This window comes from Haliotis cracherodii, unplaced genomic scaffold (genome assembly GCF_022045235.1).
Source record: "Haliotis cracherodii isolate W230 unplaced genomic scaffold, xgHalCrac1.p SCAF_14, whole genome shotgun sequence".
NCBI classification, from domain to species: Eukaryota; Metazoa; Mollusca; class Gastropoda; order Lepetellida; family Haliotidae; genus Haliotis; species Haliotis cracherodii.
In genome coordinates, this window is record NW_027266269.1 from 4,520,882 (window position 1) to 4,534,324 (window position 13,443).

At 41.0% G+C, this 13,443-nt stretch overlaps 1 pseudogene; it reads right to left on the reverse strand.

The window, feature by feature from the left end:
* Positions 1-11,240: 11,240 nt before the first annotated feature.
* Positions 11,241-12,773, reverse strand: LOC139460464 (uncharacterized; annotated as a pseudogene).
* Between the last annotated feature and the right edge of the window lie 670 nt (positions 12,774-13,443).

Below are 13,443 nucleotides of genomic sequence, written 5' to 3' on the forward strand. Positions count from 1 at the left end.
ATCACCTGTCTCTATCTTATGTCTGTGAAGATGTGTGTGACCTAGTTCAGACCAATTGTGAGAAAAGACAGAATGTTGAGAATGGAGGAAAGAAAGAATTTCTTGTTTTTGCGAAGAAGACAGGTCTGAGTCAGAAAGGTCAAAGGATAGGTCTGAGGGGGGAGTGTGTTTGCGATGCCAAGGGGGCTGGGATGGGATTGTGGATGTGTGTGATGTGGATTCTGATCTACTCTGACCACGTGTGACTGATGCATTGATCAGAGAATGACGTGGGCTTGATGCAACATGGGATGGTCTGAGTTCTGGTTCAGGTGAATCTGATAGCAATGAGACGCTTGATGGGTCGACCTCATACGCTACCGCTAGCACTCTTTTGGTGTTGATATGAATAGAGGATTTGGTAGGGTTGAGGAGGCGCATATAAACACCTTTCTTTGTCTTTGTCACCAAACATCTGCCACCTTGCAGTTTAACTCTTGAAAGTTCAGGAACCGGTTCTAAGAGGAGAGTGGAACCTTGTCTATAGCGAGATTTGGACAGGGATGTCTACCTGGCAAGAAGGTGGAACTGTGATGGGTTTCTTGGCCCTAACATAGCCTTCACTTGACTCTACCAGGGGAACAGTGATCAGACCTTCTTGAATAATGAAGCACTTGGCAGCTAGGGAGATAGTAGCCTTATACTCGGTGAGGAAGTCTATACCTAATATCAAGGAGTGAGTGAGTGAGTGAGTGAGTTAAATTTTAAGTCACATCGGCAATATTTCAGCCATATCGTGACTATCAATATTTAAACATTATACAGATATTTCAACTGATTTAAAACCTGTCAACGAAGGACAGTAAAATCACTAGATTTATCACAGAAAAAAGATATAAAACTAGTAAGGAATTATAAAAGAGCATAGCACAATACATGACAATACAATATAAAAATGGGCTACAGATCGTCAGCAGCTGAAGGTAGATCACCATGCTAGGGTTAATATCAAGGAATGGTGAAGAGATTGGAAAACATAAACTGACTGGGGTAGAAGAAGGTTACCTATACAGATGTCCAAAAAATAGCACCTAACACATTGTGTACTTCACCACCTACACCTACGGTTTCATGAAGGTCAGATTCTTGTAGGTGACCAAATGTGTAGCCTACCTTTTGAAGGAAGCCCATGCTGACACAGGACACAGAGGCTCCTGTATCAACTAGGGCTGTTGTCTTCACTTGCTTCATGAAGGTACTGTAAGTCCCCTTGGTCCCTGGTATGGTGATCTCCCTTTAGTTACTGACGATCTCTAGCCCATTTTTATATTGTGTTGTTAACTTATGTTTGTTGCTTTTAGATATTCCTCAACTAGTTTTAAACCTTTTCTGTGATATTCTAGTTATCATACTGTCCTTCGATGACAGGTTTTTTTTTAAAAAAAGTTTAAATATATGTATATTTAATGTATAACTTCTCGTCACGGTATGGCTGTAATATTGCCGATGTGACGCTTAATATTGACTCACTCACTCACTCACTCACTTGCTTCACCCGCACTAGAACAGTGTTCTTAACGAAGGGAGCCACAAGCGAGACCAAGGGTTTTTCATGCCTGATCCCAGACTTCTGAGAATCAGGCGCGAGTCCCTATTGCCTAGGGTATTCATTCTGCGAATGATATGCCCTCATGCAAACACTAGAATGGTGTCCTACTTTATGGAAAAAAAGTACATTGTGTGTGGAAATGTGGGCAATACAATCTGTCTAAACCGTACATACCACATCCTATGCATTTCCTTTGTAGGAAGGGGGGTACTGGATACTGTTGCCGTTGTAGTGTTGAGGGCCCGGATTCTTCTGAATTAGTGGACTCTGCTGTTGGCTATATTGTTGAGACGGTGGTGATGAAATCTGATAATGGGGGCCATGAAACCGATTTCGTCTGGGTTGAAATGGTTCATGACGTGGAGGCTGGAACTGCAGCTGTTGTTCTTGTTGTAGCTGATGCTTGGTTGCTGGTGTCCCTGCGGCTTGTACTGCTGGGGCGTCTGTCTTAGTGATAAGGGTGGCCACGAGCTCCGACAGTTGGTCCACTTTCATGGCCATGTTGACCTCTGGGGACCTTAGACCCAACTGAGACCTCTCAGCCAGTTCTGCATGGTGCCGAACAGCTTCAAGTGAGGCCGGTTCCTTGTTGATCACCCACTGGCGGATGCTCAGACGGAGGCCATTAAATGCCACTGCCACAATCATTGACATTGGCAGTTCCTGGTTCCGAGTTGCTCCCTGTATTCTGGTAAGGAAGTCATTTATTGTTTCCTCCTTTGACTGTGCCATCTGGAGGAGGTTCACATCGAATGTTTTTGGCCTGTTAAATCTAGATTTAAAGGCTTCCTCCCGAAGGCCCAGGTCTTTTCCTGTCTGTTCCGCCAGGTCCTGGTGCCAGACCTTTGCCGTTCCTTCTAGATAGAAGGGAAACAACAAACATTGTCGATCCTGGTTATATTTAAAAAGTTTGATGAAGGTCACGAACTCTTGCCACCAGGACGTTGCTTCCTCTTGTCCTATGTATGGCCTCAGCTTAATATGTGGTGTGGCTATTGTATGGGAGGGAGGTTCAGCTGCTGACGGAGAGGCTGTTGAAGCAGATGAAGAGGATGGAGATGGCGCTGGTAAGGATGGTGTCCTGGCCGTTGATGCCGTTGTTGCCGTTGATGACGTTGGTGCAGGGATGGTTAGGGAGGGGGAGGCTGGAAGGGGTGATTCCTGCATCTTGAGCAAACTGGTTAAGTTCAACCTTGGCTCAGGCCATCAAAGCTTCTGTTTGTAGTTGGTAGGCCTGGCACCGGTCTTCTAGGATAAGCTCCACCGATTGAAACCGTCCTTTTTAGGGGACCGTTTACACCTAGAATTGTTACGGGGAATTAACTCCGGGATTCCCATGCCTTCAAAAACAGGGAGGTTTTCAGGCGAAATGCAGGAATGTTTATTGTGACGTCAAAAGGGCAACAACATGCATTCAACATCATCTCAGCATTCTATTTCATAGTTTAGACATCATAATAAGCAATTAAATAGTACAGCATTAAGATATTGAAATCAATAATTAAGAATGATAATGAGTTACATCATTACAGTATAGTAAAATATTTTCTGATGCCTTGTTGAAAATATAACAATGATTACATAGTTGTAACCAGGGTAACTGCGACACAGATACCTGGTGCTTAAGCCGGGAGTCACGGTACGTGCACCACGTGAACAATGGCTGGTGGCCAAGCGTGCGTTGAACCATAGCCTTTACTCTAACGGGATAACTGCCGACACTTACTTCAAGATAATGATGATTAAACATTTTAACACTAATCAAAATCTTCTGATGTTTACCAATTATAAGTAAATAACTTATAGTGAGTGAGTGAGTGAGTTAAGATTTAACGTCACATCGGCAGTATTTCAGCCATATCATGACGAGAAGTACATTAAGAATACACATAATTATACGAAATAAAAACCTGTCGACGAAGGACAGTAAAATAACTAGATTTATCACAGATCATGTCTAAAACTAGTAGTAAGCAATAAAAATATAACAACATGCGAAACAATACAAGATAAAAATGAGCTATAGATCGCCAGCCACTAAAGAAAGATCACCATGCTAGGGTCCATGGGGACTTACAGTACTTTTGCTACCTGCATGGACCCTAGCCGGATTTACATCATCCCTTCAGCTGTTGGCGATTATTGACAAATTTAGCAAACATTAAGATAACACATATACTACGATTAAAACCGTGGTACAAATAAATATACTTTGAAAGACGTGGTCTTACATACCCTCTTAGGGGGACAATAATTTTACACTACTTCAACCCCCTTCGAGGATATAGCCACTAACGATCTCAGTTATTAATTTTATTCGACCAATTATAAAAAAAAATTGATTATGTACAGAAAATAACATTCAAAATTTATGCAATAATTCAATTTCCTTTAAAAAACCAATAATTAAATGAGAACTAATAGTATTAAAAAGATCCTTCATAGATGTAACCTTGAAATAGTTATCCCTTGTGATGGAAAAATCAACACAGTCAAGCAGGACATGCTTGACCGTGATTCTTTCATCACAAGGGACACAGAATGGAGGATCCTCACCTTTTAAAATATATTCATGAGTATAACGTGAATGGCAAATACGACATCGTCTTAAAATGACCTCTTCAAATCTGGACTGACAACCCAAGTAGGTATAACCGATATTTGCTTTTATTGCATGTAATTTATTTATACCCACTTGGGTGTCCCACTTCTTCTGCATTAGATCTCTGATGTAAGATCTAATGACAGGTTTATAATCACTGTATGGTAAAAGAAGTGGTGTCACAGATTTGTTGAGTGCTGCTTTTGCGGCAGCATCAGCCAGTGTGTTACCAACAATCCCAACATGGCTTGGTAACCAACAAAAAACGATGTCATATTGGCCAGTCGCAAGATCATTAAATAACTCAAGAATTTCAATTAAAAATGGATGTTTACATGACATATTTTTAATAGCCTGAAGGCACGAAAGTGAATCTGAAAAAATAATGAAGTCTTTAGATTTTGATTTCTTCTTGATATATTGTAGTGCTGTTAAAATTGCGTGCGCTTCTGCTGTGAATATGGAACTATTATCGGGTAAACATGAAGATACTGTTCTGGATCCAATGATGGTGGCACTAGCAACTGCGCCACCATCCTTGGATCCATCTGTAAATATAGATTTATATGTGTCATAAGTGTTTCTTAATTGATTGTATTCTTGTTTATAAATAAGTGGATTTGTATCAGACTTCTTAAGTTTAGTTAATGTGAGGTCTACAGTTGGTCTTACCATCTGCCAAGGAGGCGATGAAAATAGTTTTGTGGGAGCTATATCCTGAAAGTTAATGTTCGCAGCAGAAACGACTGATTTAATTCTTATTCCTAGGGGTGGAACAAGAGATGTTTTCTTATTGTAAATATCTTCGTACAGAGGATTAAATACGCAATTAAAGGCTGGATTTGACTGATTGGAATATAATTTAGTGATGTACTGTAAAGATAGTTTCAGACGGCGTTGTTTAAGAGAAGGCTCATCCGCCTCAACAGACAGACTTGGAATAGGAGAAGTGCGAAAGGCTTCAAGGCAAAGCCTCAGTCCTTGGTGATGGATAGTATCAAGTGTTTTTAAATTACTTTTACAGGCTCCACCATAGACGATGGAGCCATAATCAAGCTTGGAACGGATCAGTGACCTGTATAAGTGTAGGAGGGTAGTCTGATCCCCTCCCCACTTGGAATTAGAGACAACTTTCAACAAATCGAGTGCTTTCAGGCATTTAGCTTTAAGAGATTTAATGTGTGGTAAGAAAGTTAAATGGCTATCAAAGATGAGTCCCAAGAATTTGGCCTCTTTAACAACTTTGATAGGGGTGCAATTCAAAAATAATTCAGGGTCTTTATGCGGCTTATATTTTCTGCAGAAGTGTATACAGTTAGTTTTAGACATAGAAAATTTGAACCCGTTTTCGAGAGACCATTTATGAATTTTATTGAGACAGATTTGTAACTGCCTCTCTATGGTATGCATATTTTTACCACAACAAGATGCATTAAAATCATCCACGAACAGTGATCCATCCACTGAATTACTTAAAACCTTGGACAGACTATTAATTTTAATACTAAACAAGGTGACAGACAAGATACTGCCTTGTGGGACACCCTGATCCTGATTATAATGATCAGACAGGGTTGTACCCACTCGGACTTGAAATTGCCTGTCTGTTAAAAACTGAGATATAAAATGAGGTAAACGACCCCTCTAGCCAAAATCATGTAAATCCGTCAGAATGCCATGCTTCCAGGTAGTATCGTATGCCTTCTCAAGATCAAAGAAAATGGATACTACGTGTTGTCTATTAACAATAGCATTTTTAACAAAAGATTCTAACCGTACTAAATGATCAATAGTACTTCTATTTTTCCGGAAACCACACTGAATATTTGTGAGAAGGTTATTGGTTTCCAGATACCAAACTAATCTATTATTCACCATTCGCTCAATGGTTTTGCAAACACAACTGGTTAACGATATAGGGCGATAATTTGAGGGATCTGTATGATCCCGGCCAGGTTTTGGGATGGGGACCACAATGGCATTATGCCACGAAGGAGGAAAATGCCCTGAAGTCCATATTTGGTCAAAGATATTTAAAAGTGTCTCAAGACATGATTCAGGCAAATGCTTCAATAACTGATAATGGATATTATCAGCACCCGCTGCAGTATCATGAGCTTGCTCAAGAGCGGTATGTAGCTCATGCAATGAAAATACTTCATTGTAATCTTCACCATTAGTAGAATCAAAATTAACTTTTTTCTTTTCCTGTTGTTTCTGATATTTCTGAAACTCAGGGACATAATTTGTTGATGAAGAATTTTTGGCAAGAGTTTCACCAAGTTTATTTGCAATATCTAATTTATCAGTTATTAATCTGTCACCTTCTTTTAGATGATGTACAGAAGATTTTGAACCTTTGCCTCTTATTCTTTGAACCATGTTCCACACCTTGGAAATGGGTGTACGTGAATTAAGTTTGAGACGTAGTTCCTCCAAGATTGATGCTTATTTTGTTTATAAGCACGTCGTGCCTTGGCATTAGTAATTTTAACAGTATTCAAGTTGTGAACTGTAGGATGTCGGCGAAAATATCTTTCCGCTTTCTTCCTACACTTTCTTGCTTGTTTGCAATCATAGGTAAACCATGGTTTACGAAGATGAGGAGTTGCAGAGGACTTAGGGATTGTTTTGTCAGCAATATAAATAAGTTGATTCGAAAATAACTGGATGGTATCAGGTACATGTATGAAGTTGTCAGGTTGTAATATATCAACACATAAACTGTCATACAAGGACCAGTTGGCCTTGCTAAAATTCCATCGTGATGAAGTCAGGTCATCATCCGATGTTACAGTTTTTAAGACAGTAGGGAAGTGATCACTTCCACATAGGTCGTCATGCACAGACCATTCAAATTCATTGTAAATGTTTGAATCTGTGAGGGACAGATCAAGGGCAGAATAGGTTCCAGTAGCAGGATGTAAGTAGGTGTTTGAATCATCATTAAAGAGACATAAACCATTATCAGAAACAAAATCTTCAATAACTCACCCCTTGTTGTTTGTACTTGCACTTCCCCACAGAGGGTTATGCCCGTTTAAATCGCCCATGATGATGCAGGGCCTAGGGAGCTGATCATATAGATTCTGTAGATCAGACTGTTGAAGAGCAGATGAAGGTGGGATATACAAAGAGCACAAAGTAAATGCAATGTGCAAAGTAATACGGATAGCTACAGCTTGAAGATTAGTATTTAAATGTACAGGACTGTGAATGACGTTCTGTCTGACTAAAATAGTAGAGCCTCCGGTCGCTTTATCACCTGGAGGAGAAAATGAATGATGACAGTTGTACTGCCTGAGATCAAACGTATCAGTGTGCTTAAGATATGTCTCTTGGAGACATAATGCTGACAGGTTATAATCTTGAACCAACAATTGTAAGTCATTAAAATTCTTTCTTAGTCCTCTGCAATTCCATTGAAGTATATTAGGCGAATGAATCATGGTGGTTCAATAGGGGATCTCTCACGCGAACGTGAGGAGGAAGAACTCCTACCAGAATTCTCAGACGATGGTGTTACTTCCATGTCCAGAGCACTATAGGAGTTTTGAAGAGGTACCTCTGAAGGAGAGGGATTCCTTGGTAATTGTTTTTTACCTAACTTTTTTCTTTCCCGATTAGACCGCTTGACACTTGCAGTTGTTGTTGGTTCAGGTGGAGTCTGACTCGCTGCCTGAGAAGTTGAAGGTGGTGCTGTTATTTTTGCATCAGATTTGTCATGCTCGATGGCAGGAGCAGTCGCCAGGGGTCGATCAGATTTGACCCATGTCAACTCTGTCTGACACGAGACAGATGAAGATTGGACTGGCTTTGAGACAGCAGCAGAGTAATTTAGTGTCGACTGAGGTGGTGATTGAGACTTAAACAGTTGTCTTGCTTCTCCAAAAGTAATGTTTTTTTCACACTTTATCTTTAGTATTTTTGATTCATTTTGCCAAATAGGGCATAATTTGGAGGAAGCCATATGTTTGCCATCACAGTTCGCACATTTGAGGGCTTGTTGGCAATCAGTACTCTCATGGTTGTCGCCACAGCGTTGACAAACCACAGAACGATTACAGGACTTAGAGCCATGGCCAAAATGTTGACATCTAAAGCATCGGAGTGGATTGGGGACATACACCTCCACTCCGATGTTGACGTATCCAGCTTTAATTGATTGTGGGATAGAAGATCTGGCAAACGTAAACAAGTACGTATTTGTTGGTTCAAAAGTTGAATCGTCCTTCTTGTGGGAGAAACGTTTAACAGCAGATACTCCTTGAGTTTGAAGCTCTTCAGCAATTTCTTGTTCAGACATGTCCGACAAAGAACGAGTCCTGTCACGGACAATGCCTCGGCAGGAGTTGAGTGTCCTGTGTTCAGAAACAACAACCTCAATATTGGCAAATTGACTGATTGATAACAGATTGAGTGATTGTTGTTTCCTTACACATTCAACAAGAAGGGAGCCAGAGCGAAGTCGTGTCACGTTTTTAACCTCTCCACAATATCCTTGAATGGCTTTAGAAATGGCAAAGGGGTTCAGTTTGATGGGTTCATGATGTTTAGCCTCGATCACAAGGAAACGAGCCCAAGAATCAATATTTGCAACAGTCTCATCAGATGAGCCTAATTCTATATGTCTACGCTTTGAACCAGGATGATTAGAAGCCATGGTGAAAGAAAAGTATTCAGCAACCCTGCTCCCCACCCACCATGGAGTGTCAACAAGGACAGTGTTACATTGCACCGGATATCCAGAATGCAAACACCAGGGATACAGGGTTGCTATACTCCAGCGAATAAGACACGAATAGCTATATTTATCTACCAATTCAATGTCAGACTGGTTCTGCCCTAGACAAGAAATTGGAGACATACATTACTCGGAGGTCAACATCACCAGATTGGCCCATGAGCCACCGCCTTCTGGCATAAGACTCTAGGCAATTAATTCCATCACAAATTGTGAGTACATACAAGTTTAACATGACCAAGACCAAAATATACATTAAAATATATCACAGGTGTGCAGATACAATTATCCTAGGTAGACGTTGGTGCTCTACCGGATATTTCTCTTATATCAACACACAAGTCCGTCTGTGGGTCCACAACGTTTATTCGTGATCTTAATATGTCTATATAACTACATAGTAGTATGGTCAAGCAGGATCTCTGAGGCGTAAGAGTGCCAACCTGCCTAGCCGCTGTCCGAGGGTCAAGTCCCCCTCACAGAAAGCGTACTATCTTTAACCCTCACTGTCAGACTGCAATGTATCGTGTTACGTTACATACATGGTCAGCCTGCAGTATCCCGCACCTCATCCACAAAGTTCAGCTTCAGTGGCCAACCGGCCATTCTCTGGCATTAATTACAACCCGCTGACCCGCACATGACTCTGTGCTGCTGGCCATGGTAATGATACCCCAGCTTCTGTTATAATTTGTATTGGCAGCACTTTGTTTATCTAAATAGATATAATCAACTTACTTAATTAAGGGAAGATATAAAACGTATATACACTCCCTGTTAAAATATATAGACTCCCTGTTAAAACCTATATACCCTGCCAAACTGCCTATGATATATGCCATTTCTGTAAAGAAGGACGTGTCCCACGTCCTTATAAGGAATTGGGAATGAGGTACGGTGGACAATCAATCAATATAACCACATTTTTAAAACAATATGAAATGTATAAACAAGCAAAAAGTACATGAAGCAATATTCTTTCTTTTTTTAACTGGACAAAATTTAAACTGAGAATTTGATGTAATGTACAGCATTTTGTGTGTGAACCACGATTTTGTTTTTATCTACAAACACTGCTGTCGAACTGGATACAATTTCACACAGAAATATTCCCAGTAACGACAATATGACTACATACGTACAATGAATACAGTAGTTACATCGATGCATTGCTATCCATACAGACAAGGAAGTTACACGTTACAAATATACCAATACATGAATATGTACAATGAAAAAAAAAATGAACAAAGACATTGATGACTATAACATCGGTTGTTCTGTCTTGTTCTTATTCCCTCTTCTCGTTATTTCCACTCCTCACAAATAACGCTTTCACTTATGCTCTGCTTCACTCACTTTCTTTCATTCTATTTTTTTCACACTCTTCATTCACCCAATTCTACATCTGTCCTTCTCTCGCGCCTACACTTCACCTCTCTCTGTCTCTGTTTCGCATCCACGCTATACCCTCTCACTTTCTGTTTCTCTCTCTCTCTCTCTCTCCTTTCCTTTCTCTCTCTCCCTCCCTCTCTCTCGCACCCACACTACACCTCTCTCTCTCACTCTCTCTCTCTCTCTCTCTCTCTCTCTCTCTCTCTCAGACCCACCCTATCTACCATACATGTCACTTTTTCTTTTGTATTCTGTCATTTCTTTTTCATTTATCCTATCAGCAGCCATCTTACTCTTTCACTCCCTCTCTCTCTCTCTCTCTCTCTCTCTCTCTCTCTCTCTCTCTCTCTCCACTTTACAGTACATAAGACAAGCCTATTCCAAACCTACTTTCAACACACATTTATACTTCAAACAGGATTGACATTTTTCATAAATAGACAACAGCTCACATAGGGAATATATATGCATTCATTTTCAATGATGTATTAAGAATCACATAGGGACAGATAATCGTAACTACTCATTTCCAACCCCCGCTAGCAAAGGGTCTATAACGGGTAAGAGCAGTTACTAAGGAACACCAAATGAAAGATAATGAATGATGATACGTCTGAACACCTGTTAATGGCTAGTAGACATGTGAACATTACATAATGATATTTGAACACTCACAAAATGATGCACTATTCCACAGTCGTAATCCATATATTACGTAAAAAATAAGACATCTTGCTTAAAATACACTGTTTTTAATGATGTAATTAACTTCAACAAATCGACATCATTGTCACACACTCGCACCAAGGGTACACTTTAATACAAGAACATTAAATCCTATGAGCGTTAATAGACTGTTGATAGGTATGGGTTGAGTTTCGTTAGCACCAGGTTTACAAAAGGGTACATGGTCAAAATGAGAGTGGTGAAAATATGAGCAATACTAAGACATCGTAGCAAGAGGTTTTGATGATACCACATGAACTGGTCAAGAGGACGAGCGTTATATTCACATTGGAATCCCATGGAGTCGTTAAAGGGCACAGATTGGGGTCCTTGATTATACATGCAAGGTCGGTATTGTGATAACCTGGGTTGATGAGTTGGGGACTGAGACCCGTGGTTCACATGTTGTGCTTGGGGATATAGTGATGGAATGGATCCTGACTGACATGAATGTTCTTTCTTTGGCCCAGTATCTGATCCTATTGCATTGGCATGATGGGTGTGGAGAGTATTGACTTTAACTGTGAGTTCATTTATAGCGGTCATGGTTTCACCAGATCTGGAGTCAGTCCACCCTGACATGGCCTCGGCTATCTCCGCACTATCTGTGACCTGTTCTAAGGAGGTGAGGGGGCGTGTCAGGATGAACATGCGGATATTGGGAAGAGCATTACGGAGAATAAGATCTTTGATGTACATGTCTTCATTTCTTTGTAGAAGTTCTGCCTCATGTCGTATGGACTGGAGGAATGATCGGAAAGGTTCACCTTCCCTCTGTTTTCTGTCCAATAAATCATTTTGTCGAGTTACAAGACCTACTGCGGAAGGTGCATATCTCCGTAAAAAGGCTTGTCTCAACTCAGACCAAGATATAAGTGAAATATTGTTGATACCATCGTACCATTCAGCTGCGAGATCAGTTAAATAAAGGGGGAATATTTTTGTTTGGTCTTCTTCAGAATACGTTTGTACTGAAGCGAAGTTTTCAAAGCGTTTCAGCCATGAAACAGCAGCAATGGAATCCTTGCCATCATACATGGAGAGCGGGAGACGGGAGCAGTTAATGAGTCTTAATAAAGAGGTGCGATCATCAGTGGACGAAGGTTTATCAGCGTGTGGTCTCGGGCGATTGGTCAGCTGACATGTTTCAGGTATTTCAGATTGGGAGGGGGTAGGGGAGGAGAGGGAGGTACACTGTGATGGAGGAGGCAAGTAAGATGGGGGAGTTTGATTGGGGTCCTGGGGGTGTTGAGGCTGTGGTGAACGAGGTCGTGGTGACCCGGTTGCATACAAGGTTTCCCATCGGGGAGTGAAAATAGTTTCTTGTTGGGTTGAACCATTTCTAGACTGTAAGGACTGGTATACTATGGGAGGACTCAAGACTTCGGGGGAGGCTAGGGGAAGACGTTCATTGGCATTGAGGGGTTTCAGAACGTAACAAGTCATTTTTGTTGATTGTAATACAATATATGAAATAATGCTTACCAAAACTGTTCCTACGAATGTCACAAATATGAAGGGCTATAGCACATTAATCACAACAAATATTTACTGCAAATCACAATGCCTTTGAGGACTGTTTCTTTTGAGATAGTGGCTGGCACAAACACACAGGAATTACCGGAATGAAACAAATGTCTTGGTTGAGTGGAACTTGATGTTGTTAACACAGTGGTCGTCGATGAAAATGTCAGTCTTCGAAATCACCTCTTGATGGTTGAGGGAGGGGTGTGACGAAACAAGGAATCCTGGGTTCTTTTTTCTGTTGTTTCTGTAAAAGTTGCTGGTCCCCGGGACGGCTGAAGGGGTTGTCCTTTTAGGGTGGTAACAATGTCTCCGAATAAGAACAATGAGGACAATAATGATGAGCACAGAATAGCTTGAGGATAGACGAACCAGAATGCTGGTATGGTTGTTGTCGTGATTGTTGTGGACCCAAGACGAAATAACGATTCACTTTGTGTTGACTAACTTCTTTATCTTGTTGCATTGGGTTTGATGTACCGAGGATCGAAGCTCCACCAATATATCCTAGGTAGACGTTGGTGCTCTACCGGATATTTCTCTTATATCAACACACAAGTCCGTCTGTGGGTCCACAACGTTTATTCGTGATCTTAATATGTCTATATAACTACATAGTAGTATGGTCAAGCAGGATCTCTGAGGCGTAAGAGTGCCAACCTGCCTAGCCGCTGTCCGAGGGTCAAGTCCCCCTCACAGAAAGCGTACTATCTTTAACCCTCACTGTCAGACTGCAATGTATCGTGTTACGTTACATACATGGTCAGCCTGCAGTATCCCGCACCTCATCCACAAAGTTCAGCTTCAGTGGCCAACCGGCCATTCTCTGGCATTAATTACAACCCGCTGACCCGCACATGACTC